General features: G+C 34.0%; 1 non-coding gene and 1 pseudogene across 1 annotated transcript; one reads left to right on the top strand and one right to left on the bottom strand.

Annotated features, from left to right (window-relative positions):
• The first annotated feature begins 5,493 nt into the window (after positions 1-5,493).
• On the top strand, positions 5,494-19,652 carry LOC123569786 (large ribosomal subunit protein uL30-like 1 pseudogene; annotated as a pseudogene).
• Positions 15,731-15,799, bottom strand: LOC123569896 (small nucleolar RNA SNORD38). Its single transcript, XR_006693781.1, has one exon. It is a non-coding gene; the product is annotated as a small nucleolar RNA SNORD38 (small nucleolar RNA).
• Positions 19,653-20,639: the final 987 nt, after the last annotated feature.

The raw sequence follows: 20,639 nt of genomic DNA, 5'->3' as shown, positions 1-20,639 counted from the left end.
CAGGAAGGCAAAGCTTAAGAGCATCAATTACATCAAACTTAAGAGGGGTTAGTTGTAAAATCCTAACAGTACTGCAGTTTTATAATTACATTTCCCTTCAGGGCAGTAAGGGTAGCTGGGGGGAGGTCGTGATGGTTCCTCAGGCTGCCCTAGACAAGACTATACCTAAGAGTGGCTCTCAGTTTTTACTGAGACACATGAAGAGAGATTTTAAAGTTGGAAAGTAGAGTTGCTAGTGTAAACCAGGGACTCAAAACACATTTTAGGGGAATGTTTTAAGATGTTCAATCTGAAGAATTATAGTGTGTGTGTTTACACTGGTTGTGGGGAATGGGAGTGACAGTTTATGAACGCACTGCAAAAACTTTGAGAATTTTTGCTTTCCTCAAATACGTGAGTGATTTATATTTGAAAGAAAAATGAAGAATACTCCAACTCACATGAAATAATTGGGACAAGTGGTATACAAATCTGAAAGGCTTTTTCTGTATTTATCTTAGAGTTCTTCTCATAAGAACCTTCGTCCCTCAAAAGCACGGTTATCTGATTGCTGTGATTATTATGGCAAAACATAGATGATTTGTGGTCTAGATTTACACATGACCCCTTTTATTTCTGAAAATCTGTTATTCTTTAAACCATGTACATGTTTTGGTATTCTAATAATAAACAATAAAAGAAAAAATAAATAAATAAAACACTGTAAATGTTTACAAAGTATGCACTGGCTACTCTGAAATAAAATTTGACATGATGTTGTTGCCAAAGCATTCATTTCCAGTGTTCTTTTTAATGCATTTATATACATATGTAAATGTGCATGTGTTTTTGTGCAATCTTTTATTCCTAAAGATAATCATACTATGCACATTTTTGTCTGTTACTCTTTTTAATTTAACAAAATATTACTTCGCTCCAGACCAGTACCTGGAGGCCTAACCCATTTTTAATAGTGAAATACTATTCCAAAATACTGAAATGTCATAATATATTTAATCACTTCACTATCAACAGACATTTGTACATATTCAGTTCTCACACACTATAAGTAAACATACTTTCATACCTGTAAAAAATTCGAAGAGGAGGAATTGCCCTGTCAAATAATAAACTTTTCAATATTGATGTAGTTTAAAAATAAATACATATATTGAATGACTTTCATGTATAAAACATAACTCTAAAAAGCAACATCTAAACAATAAATACATCTCAAAATAATACCTTTCTGAGTACCTAAATTATCTTATACTCTTGCCTTCTGAGCAGCTTTGAAATTCCCCTTATAAAATTAAATAAATAGTTCCTTAGTCTTTGCTTGAATATGTCAATAAAATTCAGTTCAATATATCAACAAAGTACTGACATCGCATTAATAAATCATGTGCTGTTATTTTCTGGATATTACATATTTCAGTATTTTCTTAAGATTGTTTATTCTCAAATTAAAAGTTTATGATTTTCCAAAGACCAGACACATATACACACACACACACCCCCATACACAGAGAGGCACATACACACCACACATGTTAACTCTTACACCTTAATTGCAAATAAAAATTGTACATAAACATCATGAACCTTTCCTCAAAATGAAGAATATGCACCATGCTTAAACAAGTTAATTTATGGCCGGGCGCAGTGACTCACACCTCTAATCTCAGCACTTTGGAAGGCTGAGGTGGGCGGATCCCAAGGTCAAGAGATCAAGACCATCCTGGCCAACATGGTGAAACCTTATCTCTACTAAAAACGCAAAACTTAGCTGGGTGTGGTGACACGTGCCTGTAGTCCTAGCTACTTGGGAGGCTGAGATAGGAGAATTGCTTGAACCCAGGAGGCAGAGATTGCAGTGACCCAAGATCACACCACTGCACTCCAGCCTGGCAACAGAGCAAGATCCCATCTCAAAAAACAAACAAACAAACAAACAAACAAACAAACAAAACAAAACAAAAAAAAACAAGTTAATTTCTGTTACTGTTATGTTACTACATGACTTTGCTCCAAAAAGTTTAAATGCATACAACTAGTTTCAGAAGAAAGTCTATTTTGTTTTAAAAGTATATCTTAAAATGTATTTTGTTAACTTTTAATAATGATATCACTTTACATTGAGTATAAATACTTAGTATGTAACAGTTTAAAATAAAACCTAAAATTGAATAACTGTTTTTCTTATTATTATATACCTGATATACAAATTACTTAATGGAAACATTCTGAATTATTTTTAAATGTATGTCCTTTTAGAGTATCTTATAAGCATGCTAGGCTTATTTTTTCTTTTTATTACAGTATTAGTTGCATATATATATGCAAGTGCTGCTCGCCTACATTTTATTCCATACAGATCGTAATCCTAGTCAATTCCAATCAGGATCACTCCACAATCCCTTGGCTGCCGTATACTGTTGAATTATCCCTGTAAGTAGTCTCTGTTGCCTCATTCAGAGGCATTTCAAATTATGTAAGACCCATTTCAATTACTCAAAACAACTGAAAAGTACTGTCTGAACCCAATTATATGATATTATTAAAATGCAATGCATTTCTATTTTAATAGTTTAAATTCTATATTTGTTTATTAAAATACTAAGCTTACACGTAGATAAAAAGAACTGCTAATATACAAAATTGCTAATCCTTTAACTGTGCGGCCTAATTTGTCACGTCCAAAGATACATATATCTGGATAGTCTGTAGTGATGGTTGCTGAACTGGTCTGGGCATAATTTATGTGTGCACTTTTGCATGAATTTCCATTTTATCTTCAAAATATTAGAAATATATATCTTAAATACTTTTACTATTGCAACATTCTCCATTTATGAAATTCATTTTCATTTTTGCATTACATAAAAAACAAATGTTACAAATATTTGAAGTTAAAGCTTAAAGAGATGTTCACATTAGAGACATTATTGTAAATATCTGGTCTATTTAAATTGTTATTGTTTGGTTTTGGTTGAATAATTTATTTTACCTGTTGTTTTTAAAGAAGCATAAAATAGATATATTATGCTGAAATATTTGGTGCTAAATTTTTTATAGTATTTTAAATATTTTTCTTTATGACATCTTTCTCATAACAGAATAAAGTATGAAATACTGAGCTATTTGTTGTCACTTCAAGCAAAGTGTGAAAACTGCATGCCATAACTGAGTAGGAATAAATAGTATACATATGAAATTGACTCAGAGACATGCTATTAGTGCTCCCATTCATTTATTAATAAAAATTAATCCCAGATATTAGTATTGGGATATAATTAAAAATTGGGACTAGTTCCTATTCTATAGATTATATGATAGCAGTAAAAACATAAATAAATTACAGAAAAATGGTATTCTCTTTCACAGAAGAAACTCAAAATGGACCATAGACCTAAATGAAAAGCACAAAACTATGCAACTTCAGCAAGCTAATACAGGAGAAAATCTGGGTGACCTTGAGTTTGGTGATAACTTTTTATATGCGACAGCAAAAGCACAATCCATAAAAGACAAAATTGATAAGCTGGATTTCATTAAAATTAAAAATATCTGTTCTGGGGAAAACATTGCTAAATGAGTTAAAGATAAGCCACAAACTTGAAAAATATATTTTCAAAGCACATATCTGATAACGTACTTGTATTTAAAATATACAAAAATTCTTAAAACTTAACAATAAGAAAACAAACAATCCAACTAAAGAGTGGACAAAAGAAGTTGCTATATACCTGACTAAAGAAGACATACCAGTTGCAAAAAAACATGTGAAGAGATGCTCACTAATATATATCACTGAGGAATTACAAATTAAACAATGAGAAACCAACGTGCATCTATTAGAATGACTAAAATCCAAAAACACTGAGAACATCAAATGCTGGCAAGGACGTAAAGCAACAACAATGTTCTTTTATAGCTGGTTAGAACCCAAAGTTGGATAGACACTTTGGAAGATAGTCTAGTGGTTTCTTACAAAGCTGAACATAGTCTTACCACATGATCATACTCTTAGATACTAAGCAAATCATACTCTTAGATATTAACCAAAATTAGTTAAAAACCTATGTCCACACAACATCTACCTGCAAATGTTTGTATCACATTTAATCAGAACTGAAACACACTGGAAGTAATGAATAGATAAATGTATAAAGAAACTGTGTTATATCCATATAATCTGCTGTTATTTGACAGTGAAAACAAATGAACTAACAAGCTGCAAAAAAAAGGAAGAACATTACATGCATATTACTAAGTGAAATAAGCCAGTTTGAAAGGCTACATGCTGTATGATTCCAACCACACAAAATTCTTGATAAGGCAAACTATGGAGACAATACAAAAAAAATCAGTGGTTGCAGGATTGTGAAAGAGAGGGCTCAAGGCATGAATAAATGGAGTACAGGGCACATTCAAGGCCATGAAAATATTCTATACAATAGTTTACATAATTTAATCACTGTATGTATTACCTGACATTGTGCATTTGTCAAAATCCATAGAACTGTACAACACAAGGAGTAAACCCTAAAGTGAACTATGAAATTTAGTTAATAACACACAATGTATCAATGTTTTCCATCAATTTTAACAAACATACTATACTGATAAAAAATGTTAATAGGCTCAAGCCTGTAATCCCAGCACTTTGGGAGGCCGAGGTGGTCGGATCACCAGGTCAGGAGATCGAGATCATCCTGACTAACACGGTGAAACCCCGTCTCTACTAAAAATACAAAAAGAAGATTAGCTGGGTGTGGTGGCGGGCACCTGTAGTCCCAGCTACTTGGGATGACTGTGATAATTGTGTTAACTGTACAAATTGATTGTAAAACATGTGTGTTTGAACAATATGAAATCAATGCAATTTGAAAAAGAACAGAATAACAGCGATTTTTATGGAACAAGGGAAGACAACCATAAGGACAAGCTGCCTGCGGGGTCAGGCAGAAAGAGCCATATTTTTCTTCTTGCAGAGAGCCTATAAACGGACGTGCAAGTAGGAAAGATATTGCTAAATTCTTTTCCTAGCACGGAATATTAATATCAATATCCTGGGAAAGGAATGTGTTCCTTGGGGGAGGTCTATAAACAGCCGCTCTGGGAATGTCTGTCTTACGCAGTTTTGAGATAAGGACAGAGATACACCCTGGTCTCCTGCAGAACCCTCAGGTTTCCTAGGGTGGGGAAAAACTCTGCCCTGGTAAATTTGTGGTCAGACCGGTTCTCTGCTCTCAAACCTTGCTTTCTGTTGTTAAAGATGTTTATCAAGACAATACGTGCACCGCTGAACATAGACCCTTATCAGTGGTTCCGCTTTTGCCCTTTGTCCTGTTCCCTCAGAAGCATGTGATCTTTGTTAGACCCTTATTAATGGTTCTGCTTTTTGTGCTTTGAAGCATGTGATCTTTGTACCTACTTCCTGTTCTTACACCCCCTCCCCTTTTGAAACCCTTAATAAAACCTTGCTGGTCTGAGACTCAGGCGGACGTCATGGTCCTACCGATATGGGCTGTCACCCCCGGCATCCCAGCTGTAAAATTCCTCTCTTTGTACTGTCTCTCTTTATTTCTCAGCCAACTGACACTTATGGAAAATAGAAAGAACCTACGTTGAAATATTGGGGGTGGGTTCCCCCAATATAACCATATATTTCCTGTAAGGCAATATAATGGTTTATTCTTCCAAATGATGTATGTTGTCAACTCTTGACAGTTGACAGTTTTTTAAGCTGTAAACAAAATATCAGGAGCTAACAAGATATGAAGAAAATTAGGTAGAAATATAAAAACATAAATTCTTTTGCAGTGTTATCCAACAGAGAATGTTTGTCTATCTTGTTATGAAAGAAGTATCCTGAAATCTGACATTTCTTTTTTTGCCTGCTGTCTTAAAATACTTGAGAAAAAAATTCCCCCAAATATAAAAACATAAAGTTGTACGTGAAACATAGCTTTTTTTTGGGACAATCCAAATATTTCAGTGTTCTCTCCTCCTCTCCCCTGGTAACAGTGGAAGAGGCTGGTCCCACATATGGAGGACTTTTGATGGCCTAGGGCTAGAGAAAATTAGTTTCATACTTCTAAAGATAAATGCAATTTGCAAGGAGAGCTATACTGGAATGTTAAGGTCACAAAGCTAACAGACACAGTGGAGTATTCAAAACTGTGGGAGAAGAGAATCCTATAGCAAAATGAGTATAAAGAACTAGGAATGTTAAGAATAATCAAATAGTGCAAACTGAGATCAAGATAAATTATGAATGATAATTCTTTCCTTTTGATCAACCAGTTATCAATAAGGCATCCTGACCCAGTCTTGTTTTGCTTTGCCAGTAGCATGATTTGATTCGATTAATGCAAAAACTTCTTGTTTTATATTTTTAGAGATTATGTTTTGCTTTTTTTTTTCTCGCAGTGCTTTGTAGAAGGGCACATACTCCCCTTTATCAGAGCAACCATCCTATTTCAAAACATGCAGCATCTTTTTCCACATTTTTTTTTCTTTTCTTTTCTTTTTTTTCCTCTCTTTTTTTTTAAGATGGAGTCTCATGCTGTGGCCCAGGCTGGTGTGCAGTGATGCAACTTTTGCTCATTGTAATCTCTGCCTCCTGTGTTCAAGCAATTCTCCTGCCTCAGCCTCCTGAGTAGCTGGGATTACAGGCACCTGCCACCATGCACACCTAATTTTTTTTCTTTCGTACTTTTAGTAGAGATAGGGTTTCACTATGTTGGCCAGGCTGGTCTCGAACTCCTGAAAACCTAAGCAATATCATTCAGGACATAGGCTTGGGCAAAGAGTTCCTGACTAAAACAGCAAAAGCAATGGGAACAAAAGCCAAAATTGACAAATGGGATCTAATTAAAACTAAAGAGCTTCTGCACGGCAAAAGAAACTATCATCAGAGTTAACAGGCAACCTACAGAATGGGAGAAAATTTTTGCAATCTATCCATCTGACAAAGGGCTAATATCCAGAATCTACGAAGAATTTCAACAAATTTACAAGAAAAAAACAAACAACCCTGTCAAAAAGTGGGCCAAGGATATGAACAAACCCTTCTCAAAAGAAAACATTTATGCAGTCAACAAACATATGAAAAAAAGCTCACTGGCCATTAGAAAAATGCAAATCAAAACCACAATGAGATACTATCTCATGCCATTTAGAATGGTGATCATTAAAAAGTCAGGAAACAACAGATGCTGGAGAGGATGTGGAGAAATACGAATGCTTTTACACAGTTTGTGGGAGTGTAAATTAGTTCAACCATTGTGGAAAACAGTGTGGCGATTCCTCAAAGATCTAAAACTAGAAATATCATTTGACCCACAATCCCATTACCAAGTATATACCCAAAGGATTATAAATCATCCTACTATAAAGACACATGCACACGTATGTTTATTGCAACACTGTTCACAATAGCAAAGACTTGGAACCAACCCAAATGCCCATCAATTATAGACCGGATAAAGAAAACGTGGTACTTATACACCATGGAATACTATGCAGCCATAAAAAAGGATGAGTTCATGTCCTTTGCAGGGACATGGATGAAGCTAGTATCATTCTCAGCAAACTAACACAACAACAGAAAACCAAACGCTGCATGTTCTCACTCATAAGTGTGAGTTGAACAAAGTTTGAATCTCTTAACACTAGTACTATTTTAAAGATGCTAAATCATACTGATGCTTAGTACCTCTTCAGTCTTTCAAACTCTAAGGTCACCTAGATAACCTAGATAACTGTTAATTTTGCAAGCTATAGGAGTCTCTATTACAGTCCTCTCTACCAGGCTGTATCCTTTATATAGTTAGAGATTGTTCTCAACCAGAGAAGAGCCATGTTTTCCATCTATATTCTTTGAATGAATGATATTAAAAGTATGTTTATTTTATAAAATTATATATAATAGATACTATTTATTAAATATAATAATAAAGACACATTAAATTCATAATTCAGGGGTATGAGAGTACCATCTTGGCAATATTCCATTTGGAAAGGAAGGACAGTCATTTTTAAAGTCAACATTCTTGTCCTCTAGTCTGTATTTGTTTGAAAACTGCCATTCCATATATGCATTTAGTCAACCAGTTGTGCTGACTGAATAATATTTATTGAACATCTTATGTAAAACATCTGTTAGTTTCTGATACATTGCTGAATAAAATACAATTTCTGCTTTCAAAAACCTTTCATACTGTGATAACAGCCTGATAAGACAGATATAATTACATGTATACATGTAACACTAGTATACATGTAATATTATAATTATGGGCAAATGATAGAAAGTGTATATTAAGGTGAAAAAATGTGGCAACAAATTTTCATAGAGAGGATAATTTCTGAGCTGAGTTGACAGAATACACAGAAGATCCTTAAGCTGAAAGAATAAGGGATCTTGTTTAAGTGGCAAAAATAAACATACGTTTAGAAACGTGTGAAGCTTCACGATGATGGGGAAGTATCAACAATTCTATAATCCAAGAATGCAAGTGTATGTGTAAGAAAAGGTGGAAGCTGATGAAAAACAGCAAAATAAGAAAGTGGATTAATAAATAGAGGCCACATCATGATTATTCCATCTCACATTTTTTGAAACCAGGCATACTAATTCTGGACAATAAAGACAGAGTGAACTCTGGTTGCTCAGCCATTACTTCTTTGCTCATGTCAACAATAATACCATGACCTGGCCAGGCATGGTGACTCATGCCTGTAATCCCAGCACTTCGGGAGGCCGAGGCGAGCAGATCACCTGATGTCAGGCGTTCGAGACGAGCCTGACTAACATGGCAAAACCCCGTCTCTACTAAAAATACAAAATTATCCAGGTGTGGTGGTAGGCACCTGTAATCCCAGCTACTTGGGAGGCTGAGGCAGGAGAATCGCTTGAACCCGGGAGGTGGGCAACAAGAGTGAAACTCTGTCTCAAAAAAAACAAAAAAAAAACAAAAACAAAAACAGAGCAAAACAATAAAAAAAGGCATGACCTTCTTTCATGATGCTCTAACTCTTTTACGTCTCCTAAATCTCACCTCAAACAGGACTCCTAGCCAATACCTGGCCACAACGTACATACTTCAGTCAGAACAATAAAACCAAGTAAAGCATAAAAGAAAGACAGTAAATCCCTATCCTATATCCTTAAAAATACAAAGTATTTTATATTTTTTCTAGAATTCCAGCAAATGTTAAATCATTTGCAAGAATTGTCTAAACACGTGATTTGAAAGTTTCTCATGCTCTTTTGCTGGGTTAGAATTACTCTTTCCAGAAGCCTAACCAGGAGGTAGGGTTGGGAAGAGAACCGAGGCGAGGCTTGCTTGGGCATTGTGGAAGATTGAGGACCTGGCACTGTCTGCCTAGCTAGTAAAAGAAGCAAATGAAGAGGAGCTGCAATAGACACTAAGATTAAGCATGTGATTTTGTTTATAGGTAACTATAGAAAGAATGAGCATGCTAAAGATATTAGAAAGGAATGAGAAAATCGAAAAGGAGGTAGGAAAAGATGATAGGCTTCAGTCTTTAGGCTATGAAAAATACCAGTATACCTTTATTTGATGCTGTTGGTTACATAAGACGGACATCGTAAAGGTCAATTTTCACCAGAGAAGATTTAAGAAGCATTGGAGAAATATCTATTTATTAAATTATGTATTCCACAAACAGGAAGTATGCTTTTAAAAATCATTTTAAATTGTTTTTGTCTCATAAAATCTAGCATAATTATTTGTATGTATTATGCTAATAGATAGTAACTAATTATCGTAGGAATAAGGCAATGCATTTTAAGACTGGATGTATAGCTACAGGGTTTTCCATCAAACACAAACAATAATTTCTACAAAGATTTAAACTTCTAATGGAATAAAATAGAAAAAAAATGTATATATATCCTAGCATACAGGAGCAATGATTCTCACAATATAACTTTTATCACATAGAATAACTTATTTGAAGTGTTACATTACATGGGATACTCTAGAGGAAGTCTTTTTATATTTAACCAAAGATATGTATACCTGCTGTGTTATAAATATTTGTTTAAATTTAAGGGTATTGGCCATGAACAAAAAATGAATGGTCATTGAGAAATCTGTTATAATTGGGCATACATGATACAAGATTTGCCTGAGCACATTTTAGAACTCTGGAAAAATATAAACTATTTTTATTTTCCAGGGTTGTGACTGACAACATCTCATGGTTGACGGGTCAATCCTAATAAAACCATATATCTGACAATCTAGATGGCAGGCAGAGGATGGAGATCAATCTTTACTTAGAAAAGTTGATGGAATATGTCATAAACTGAGGACACAATAATACTGTGACCTTGTATATAATAATGAAAAACCCTTAAAGTTTAGTAACTTGATAAGTACCAAAATATTAAATACATTCTTCTGTATTTTGGATTAAATTATATGAAAATACTTAAATGTACCGGAATCAAGAACCCAGAAAATATAAACTTGCTGTAGAAATGACAAGAAAAGTAGAAATAGATTATTTACAGTGTATCTATTATATACAATATACAAATTCTAAAGAATGTTTGGGTAATTTTTATATCACTTTGAAATTTCTTAATCAAGAAGTGAAGTGATGACCCCTCTGCAAAATTGCAATTAATTAAAATAACAGATAAGGTGGGTTTTTTCTTTTCTTGTTTTCTTCCTTTTTTTTTTTTTTTTTTTGAGACGGAGTCTCGCTCTGTCACCCAGGCTGGAGTGTAGTGACATGATCTCAGCTCACTGCAACCTCCACTCCTCCAGGTTTAAGCAATTCTCTGCCTCAGCCTCTGGAGTAGCTGGGATTACAAGTGTGTGCCACCATGCATGGCTAATTTTTTTTTGCATGTTTAGTAGAGGCGGGGTTTCACCATCTTGGCCAGGCTGGTCTTGAACTCCTGACTTCATGATCCACCTGCCTCAGCCTCCCAAAGTGCTGGGGTTGCAAGCGTGAGCCACCGCACCCGTCCCCTTGTTTTATTTTCTAGGAAGCAACATGACTTATTCAAGTGGGTAGCTCAATTAATTATTCAGTGATAATCATAGAAATTATGATCATAGAAAATATTCAATACTTTTTCAGGTGAACATTCATTCGTCTTTTGCACATGCTCCTGTTAGATGTCATTAAAATATTGATGATAATAATCAAGTTATCATATCTTACCATCTGCAATGCTTTTCAGATTTAGTCAGATTTTGAAGTAGCATTTTTCTGTTGAAAAAATTAAATAGGCTTATGTAAAATTATCTAGGAAATCACAAATTAAATGAATTTTATTTTAATTGTTTATATGTATGGAATACCTTCTATGAAAGTAATTAGAAAAACACTAGCAAAAACATTGTTTCAATATTGTATTTGTAAAATTGTTTCCCAAACTACCTTTTATTCTAAGAAATAACTAAGATAAAGAAGCTTAAACTTAAATACTTTATTTTGATATAAAATTTTCCATTATTTGTTTTTTAGGTGAATTTATAACATAAAAACTAAACAAATTTTAAGTATTAGGAGAAGCTTTGGTTCTAATAATGGCAGAGTAACTTATATTGGACTAACAGTGCTTCAGATAACATTTATATATCTTTAGGGAAAGTATAGAATTAAAAGAAAAATAATTTGAAAGCTTGAATGTAACTAAAACCAGGCAATAGTTGGAAGAGATGAAAAGGTAACTCACTCTTTTCTCACCTATTAGAGGAACATCAGTGACATGTATGAGTATAAATAGTAAACATCTATTCACCTCTATTAAAATAACCAGTCTGATTTTTTTAAAACTTTATTTTTTAATCCCAAAATAGTACATAAAATATTGTCTTGATAGTACAATATTCAATAAGTGCTCAAAAAGTGTTAGTTCCTGTTCATTCTTGAGAAACGTTTTGAAATTTTTCATGGTGACCAAAAATAAAATAAAACAAAAGTTGCGTGTTATGTGGGCATTTTGCTGACTTCTCACTTAGAAGAAGAGTTTATTCATTTTTTTGACAAATTGTAAAATCTGCAGGAAGGTACTTGTTGGGAGGCATTAACAGTCAAAGGAGATCACTGTAGGAAGCATCATTTAGTAACATGTGAGAATCTGATTTATATAATTTTACACTGTTCTAGAAATTAGAGACATGATGTTGAAATTACTATATTGGTTAGATTATGCTTCAAAAGAATGAACTGTTTGGTCAAAGAGAAGGAAATTGAATAGTTTTACGTATTGGTTTTGACATCTTGGATTTCAAAAAAAAGCCCAATGGAGAAAGATATGATCTTTGGATGAAGAAACTTAAAATACATATGATTAGCAAAGTTCATTTCAGATACTTCAGGTAAAGCATAATTGTATCATCCATAACCAAAGTCATTAAAAAGGTTATGTATTTAAAAGTGTCTAAAATTTTGAAAGCTGAATTTCTCATACTATGATTGAGAAAGGCCTAATAGAGAACAATGAGTTTATATTAATAGTGATTGTATCAGGAGAGAATGTACATGTGTATCTAAATAAAAGTGGTAACTATGACTAGATTAGAATATCTATGTCAAGAAATAATTGTTTCCAGAAGTCTCAAGCTAATTACAATATAAGGTAAATGAGTTATAAAGTTTAATTACAATGTAAGGTCAATTTTAAAATTTTAGTATTAATAACTAGAGATAGAATAATAGATCTCTTACAGGTAACCATGAAACTAGGCAGAACATATATTCATACTTTTAGAAGATCACCTCTGAAATATAGAACTTGAAATTCATTTCCATCATTAACCGTCTGACTGGATACCAAGAAGCAGTTTAAAATTATTTGCTAAATAAATATTTTCCCTTTAAATAACTATTTTCAAGAAATTTAAAAATCAAATAAATGTCACCTCCAGAATTACTTCTTTGCATACAGTGTTGAATACTACGCTCTTTTTTTTACAACTTCTACCTTGGTTTAACTCAATCCTCTTGCCTCAACCTGGTGGCTCTGAGAAGCTTGAGAAAAATGCAAAAATCTCAATTGGTCTCATTTTACACATATAAAGCAAAATCCAAGTGGAAATCGGGCACTCCATACAATGCTAATCTTTCCATATTTCTTAGTATATGTGCTTTGTTTTCTCCACGAATTGAAATAAATATTTCACCTTTGTTCTTCTTTTCAACCATCCTATTTTATGTATTTTTCTTACTCTGAGTTTATGGTATTTATTCAAACGTCCATGAGTAAATAAAAACTTTCAGAAGATAATTTCCTCAACTTCTCACCATCAAATTTCCATATTTACCTGTATCTCTACCCATAAACTCTCCTCTCATTAGTTACAAAAGATGGCCTGTACTTATTTCTATTTCAGACCAGCTTTTTGACTCGTGTCCTTGATCCTATTCTCACTCATTGGCTCCAGAACTGTCCACTCACATGACTAATCTCTAGCTTCAATTCTCCATCTCCGCTGTAGCGTTTTGTGACTTGGTGCTATGGTTTGCAAGTTTGTTCCCTCAAAACCTCATGTTGACATTTGAATCCCAAAGTTGGAGGTGGGGCCTAATGAGAGGTATTTGGGTTATGGGCCAGATCCCTTATGGGTAGTTTAACAGCATTCTTTGGGTGGGGGGAGTGAATGAGTTCTCACTGTATTAATTCCCTTGAGAGCTGGTTGTTTTTAAAAAAACCCTGGAGCTTCCCTGCTCTCACTCTTCTTTTCTTATGTGATCTCTGCACACACTGGCTTTCTTTGCTTTCTGCCCTGAGTGGAAGTAAAGTGTCTCTGTTGTCTGGGGTATATACCCTGGCTCTTGGTCTTGGCTGAGAAAGGATTCAGGACATATACCCCCACATGAGGAGTGGGTTTTGGAGCAGAAAGTTTAATGGAAAGAGAAGAAAAGCAAGAGAAATGGTGTCCTCATGTTGAGAAAACTCAAAAGAGGGTCTCTGATTTTTGGTGGAATGCAACTGGTTTTGCACAGAGGCTGGAGGAGGTGGTGATTGATTTACACAGGGACTAGCGAATTGGTTTGACCAGGTGTGCCTTCTACACAGCCTGCAAAAAGACTGGCCGTCCCACACATGTGGTTTTATCTGGAGGCTGGCATGACACCTGGCACACCCAGTGACAAGGAAAAGAGGGTGGGAGCCACCATATTGGGTGGACCTGGCTTCTAGCTGCCGGTATTTGCATATCAGTGCTTTCAGGTCTGGTTATTCAAGCCCCTTTCTGATGGAGAAGACATGGTTTGGGAGTTGCTTTTTTATTAAAGGAAGGTTCCACTGGAAACTTTCACCCTTTCTAGCTGCCTAAAAATTATTTCTTAGTAACACCTGTAATAGAAGAAGCCTAAGGCGTCTCACTAGATGCAAATGGTCAATATTCAATTTTATAGATTATTAGAGATGTGAACCAAATAAACCTTTTTCTTTATAAATTACCCAGCCACAGGTATTCCTTTATAGCAACACAAAACAGACCAAAATACATGAGAAGTAAGAAAATTTCTGCCTTACATGACAGAGGTCCTTCTCGTCATTATTATGTGACACTCTTTACTGCGTCTGGTAGAAAATAGAGGTATTTCATAAACAATTATGAAGTAGTCAAACTTCCACAAAGTTTGGGCCAATTTATTTATTTGAGAGATATTTGCATAAGTTTCAACAAGGTGGAGGAAACAAATCTTGATTCTGACTCTATAAAAAGAGAAATAAATATTTGCTATTAGAAATATTTCTATTAGAGGATACAGAAATCACACACCTCAGTATAATACATTTAATAACAAAAGACATTAATGTGATGAAATTGCTGACATTCACCTCAATTATAAAATGTAGACAAGTTTTAGCAGTACTTTAAAAGAAATACTTGATCAGACAAGGACAAGATGTAATAACAATGAAATATGTACATCCCTATACTTATCTATCCTTCCTAGAACATGGGGAGGAAGTTGAGGGGAAGTCTTCAATTAATAGACTTTTGAAAAATTCAAAGAACCTCATCAGCCAAAACATAAGAAAATAATGCAGTTACTTTATTAATGTTAACTATTATTGTTAAAAATAAAAGCATAAAAATAAATTTGTTGAAAATACTGTCTCTTGGAATGCCGACTTTTTAAATGTATTTCATTATAATAAGAATCTATTAATTACATTAATTGCTTTGCTGCGAACTAGAAAGTTGTTTCCCACCTTGTTTTTGATTGGAAAAATAATCTGGAAACACATTACTGTTTACATATCACTTGCTATAATAGGTCCCATATTCTTGAACATGATACTTCTCTGACTACTACCAAGTAAATATTGTCCCCTTTTAGAATAAATTGTTTTAAAGGACTCAGAAACAATTTCTCCATTCATCCACTGCACATTCTCTTCAATCTCCTCCATTCATCCTTGTCACTACACCTCTGAAATTTATTATGGGGTCACCAATGTGCACCATATTGTCTATTCAAGTCTATTACCCATATTCAACTTTCCCACCAGCACTCAGACAGTTAACACTTTTATTCTAGAAATATTGGCATTGGTTTCCATGTTACCACACTCTCTCAGTATCCCTCAAGGATTACCAGCTGATGACACTCTGTACCTTTGCTCTTCTGTCTACTCCAGACCACAAAGTGATGGAGAACAACTGTTTTCAGTTCTTGTCATTTTTCTCTTCTAAAACACCACTTTCCCAATAGGTGAATTTATTTATTTTTTTCTCCTCAGACACACTTTATCATCACTTAATGTCAGTAGCATAACTTGACAAAGTTTTCATCACTGAGATTAATTTATTAATTCCAATATTTGGCCTTGAATTTTGTGTTTCTCTACTCACAAATTGCTTTTGTGTGTTTCATACAACATAGTTAATACTACTTCAATTTACCCAGTTTCTCAGACCAGAACACTAGGCTTTCTCCTTGATCCTTCCAGTCATTGTAACCTTATGTAATCTTGCTATTTATTCTTTCGGAAAGTATCCAAACTGGACTATTTCTTAAAACAGTACTGCCTGGATCCTACTCAAGTATCTAACATCGTTTACATAAACTCTCCAGTAACCTGCGAACAGTTCTAAAACATTTTCTTTTTCCCAAAACTATTAATGACCTGCAACACAGCTGCAGTTATCTTCACATTCTAATTCAATCACGGATATTATCCAGCATAAAACCCAATAATTATTTCCCATTACTCAAAATAAGGTATAAACTCTTTATCTCCTCCCACCTTATATTTTCCTGTCTTTATTCTCTTCTTCTGAAACTTACCCTTATTCGTTTTGTTCCAACCATGTAAGGCTTCTCACATTTTCTCTAATGGGTTATCCCTATTTCCATTATTTTTTCTTTTCCTCTTTCTGAAAAATACTTGACTCATAACTTCTGATAGCCTGCTCCTTTTTATCATTCAAGTATCAGCTCAATAGCCCCTTTTAGAGAGACCATCTTGTCCACCCTATCTAATTTCCTGCCCAGTCATATCTGTCTCCTCAATCCACTTTATTTTCTTCAAAGTGTAATCACCATCAAAAATTACATTTTCTTGATTCAGGTTATTTTTTCATCCAAAGATGCCTTAAGTTTTCTGCCATTTCTATCATCTCCCTTTGTTCTTCCTCTTTCAACTATTTTCTAAATCTGATCAAAATGCTGCTAGAAGTTTATACCTGAGTTTCTCTGTATAAAAGAAAAAAAGATGAAAAAAAATAGCTGAACATTTTCTCACTAATTTGGCATATAAAGAGCTTTTTTTTTTTTTTACTTTTTTCCCCTCAAGGACTTATTTGTTATTAGTATTCTGAATTTTAAAAAGAACATGTATATACGTGTGTGTGTGAGAGAGAAAGAGAGAGAGAGAGTGTGTTAACTGAATCATTTGTATGTCTTCATTTAAGTGTGAAATATTATTAAGCATCTTTGAAGGGAGTATGTGTAGAAAGTAATCTCAATGCAACACCTTACTTTTAAAGCTTTATATATGGAATACATATTTTTATCATTGATATTTGATTTATGAAATATTGCTATGTTCTCAGATAGTACAAATACAAATCAATTTGTAGATACAAATTTATTTAAAATTTATTTTCTCTTATTTTTGTGAATTACATATCTATTAGGAAATCAAAGACATTTATTTTCACAATGATTCCAGAGGGAGTTAAATGTTCTTAACTTATGTAGATGAGCCTTCAATATATCCTTAAGAATATATAAAAGAGATGAGAATTAAACAATTCTCATCAATGGAGCATCAAGAGTTTATTTTTATTATCAGCAAATACCATACTTCAAATTCAAGTACTATAAAATTAATAAGATTATTATTTATTGTTTATGTACATTTTCTCATCACCTAAACCAAAATAGATACTTCAAAAAAATCAATGAATGAAGAGAATTTCTCATCTTAAAATTAACTAAAATTACCAGTCTCCACATATTACCTTGGTACTACTAAATGTGGACCACTTATTTTGATTAAAATGTTAGAAATAACAAAACAAATTTGTTGAACATTTATATAATAGGAGCTCTTATAATGTCTTTTTATTATTTATGAGACAGTGTCTTGCTCTGTAACCCAGGCTGAAGTGCAGTAGTACAACTGTGGCCCCCTGCAGCCTTGACATCTTGGGCGCAAGTGATCCTCCCACCTCAGCATCACAAGTAACTGGGATATTACGTTAATTAACTTACATCAATAATCCTTCTGCATCTGTCAAAATATTTTGTCATATTTATTTAGTGAAAGAATACTTAGCAATACGAAAGGAAGGAACTACTAATTGATGTAATGATAGATAAAAGTCAAAAAATAAGTTAAAAGAAGCCAGATACTAAATAACATAAACTACATGATATATATTTTATATAAGGGGCAACTTTTTGGCAAAATCACTCTAAGGGATTAAAAATCAGAAAGTTGCAGTGGGTGGAAAGAAGGATCAACTTCAAAAGGACACAGGCAAACTTTCTGAGGTGATGGAAATATTCTATCTACATCTTGTTTTGGGTGATATTGCATAGATACAGACAGTAGTAAAAACTCATCGAATTAAATGCAATCCATGCATTGATGTAACAGTCCCAGTTTTCTGCTTGGGAGACCTAGACAGACCGGGAGACTCTTCACATTTCTTCCTGCCTACAGTTTCTTTTAATAAACTGCAATACTCATGTAAAAAAAATCTGAGAAAAATATGCATTATAGAAGATAGGGTTAAAGAGTATGTATTGCTTTAAAAATTTAAAAATAATGTGGCATGACCTTGTACAGGAATTTTGTCTCCTAGGGATATATGTTAGGGAATCCATGTGTGTATAGAACAGATCTGTACACAAATATTCAGAGTGATAATATTGACAGAAGCAGAAACTAAGAAGAAATATGTTGCATGTCTATCAACAGGAAGATGGATGAATAAAATGTGAAATATTTAGACAATATAATTTTTATTGCTTAAAAAACGAACTATAGCGAAACACTAAAACTTGGACACTTGTACTATATTTAATGTTGCGTGAAAAAGCAATTAATGTAAATACTAAAATGTTTATATAAAGTTTAAAAAATAACCTACACTAAACATTGTATTGCATGGGATGCATACATGTGAGTGATAAATGTATAAAATTAAAAGAAAGGCAATGACAAATACAAAATTTAATAACATATTGTGACCACCTGTTGGATTAGATAGAAGAATTTAATGGACAGCAATGCAAAAGTAAATGCCAGGATTTTGATATTTCTTAGGCGGAGTGGTGGCTTAGCAGCTGTTCATTTTATTACCATATTTTACAGTATACATATATATTATATTTTATATACGTATTATATAATGCAATTTTTAAAATGTGTAGTTAATTTATAACGTGTAAGATTTTTGAGCCACAACACAAGAAAGGCAGCGAAACAAGACCAAAGAAAAATCCCTTTGGCTCCAGGAAATCTCCTGAAAAAGAGGGAGGCTTATCAAGCCCTCATAGCCACCTAGGCAAAGCAGGCATTTTGGCAAAGGAGCACAGGAAAGGAAAAGGGCTCAGGTTTAAGCAACTGGAATCATTCCTGCATGATTCCTGAAGGCGGAGATGTGACCAGGTACATCTCAGATGGCTAGAAGTGAAACCTCATACCTTGGAATTGCCAGATAAACATTCCTTGGCCTTTGTTGTAGGCTGGAAAGGATTGATGGCGTGAGTTTACTGGTGCAGAGAACCCGTTGCAAGACTTCACTTAAGGAAACATTTTAGTGGTGTCTTTGTAAATGTCACCCCCCAGAACCTAAAAATGCTGCTTTTAGTGGAACCTTATGGACCTGAAGATTTCAAAATCTGAAATACATTTTGAAACGTGGACAAGCCAAGGTCAAGAAGAAGACCATTCCTCTAACAAATAACATAGTGATTGAGGAGCACTTGGGGAAGTTTGGTGTCATTTGCCTGGAAGACCTCATTCATGAAACTGCCTTTTCGGAGAAGCATTTCCAGGAGATCTCATGGTTCCTGCACCCTTTTCACCTCTCAGTGGCCCATCATGCAACCAAAAATGCATGGGCTTCCTCAAGGAGATGGGCTCACCTGGCTATCAGAGTGAATGCATCAATCAGCTCATCCACCAACTGAGCTAGACTCAGGTGCCAAACTGCAGTAAATTTTTATCAGGGAAGTGGAAGCATGTGTTTTTGTTTTTGGGGCAATTTTTATAAAGTATCTTCGAAGAAAATTATTTCCTGCTTTCATCTTCAAAAACTAGAAAGGAAGGGTCAAAGAAAAGACAGTAGGTTATTTTCATGGCAAGCACGTCTCATCGCAGTCCAGTTCCAAGGAAAAATTCCAGTGTTTTCTACATCGGCTGCCACCTCCTCTGAAATCAGCACATTCCATGGAGGAAGGAGTCCGGCTTTGTTGCATCCTCTCTCCTAGGATTTAATGTTGGTGAATGAATAACTCTAGCATTTGAACAAGGCTTCCTAAGACTCTGGCAGCAGTTGATCTAGTGCAGGTACATAATTCAATCTGGAGATACCTGGAGCCTCGTTCTGAAAAAGACTTGACATACACATAGGAAAAAAGGCACATAAACAAATGTTCACTTGTTTCTGCTGTTAAAAAAAAGAGATTTTTATCATCTGATTGACAATGAGAATAGTGAAAATATTGAATTGGTTGGGGGTTGTTCGCAAATTTTTGTGGAAATAATGTATAAAGGAAATTAGAAAATGAAAAGTATATTGGCACAGTTATATATTTGAGTTTTGAGAAGAACCTAGAAGAAAATTCAGATACTACATTTTATGCAAATGATACTTCTCAACAAAGAGTTGTCTGTTTCCTGTTGGAACACATAGAATGTTGTCCTCTTTCCTGACAGTCCAATTTATTAAGAGTAAAGGCATAAATTCCATTTTTGTGTCTTTTAAAGTTTGAAGCCTTAGTGCTTATTAAGACTAAGTCTAGTAAATAATGCTTTACCTAGAAATTTTAAAATAGGTTAGATTATTTCTTGGAGAAAACAAGTCTTTCTGAAAATAAAATTATTAAAGAATACCCTTCAGATAAAGTTTCCTTCACCTCATTTACTTTTCTATTTCTCTGTTTAATTAATTTATCCAAAG

This window comes from Macaca fascicularis, chromosome 17 (genome assembly GCF_037993035.2).
Source record: "Macaca fascicularis isolate 582-1 chromosome 17, T2T-MFA8v1.1".
NCBI classification, from domain to species: Eukaryota; Metazoa; Chordata; class Mammalia; order Primates; family Cercopithecidae; genus Macaca; species Macaca fascicularis.
The sequence above is the reverse complement of the archived record's forward strand: the minus strand, read 5'-3'. Positions and strand labels throughout refer to the sequence as shown.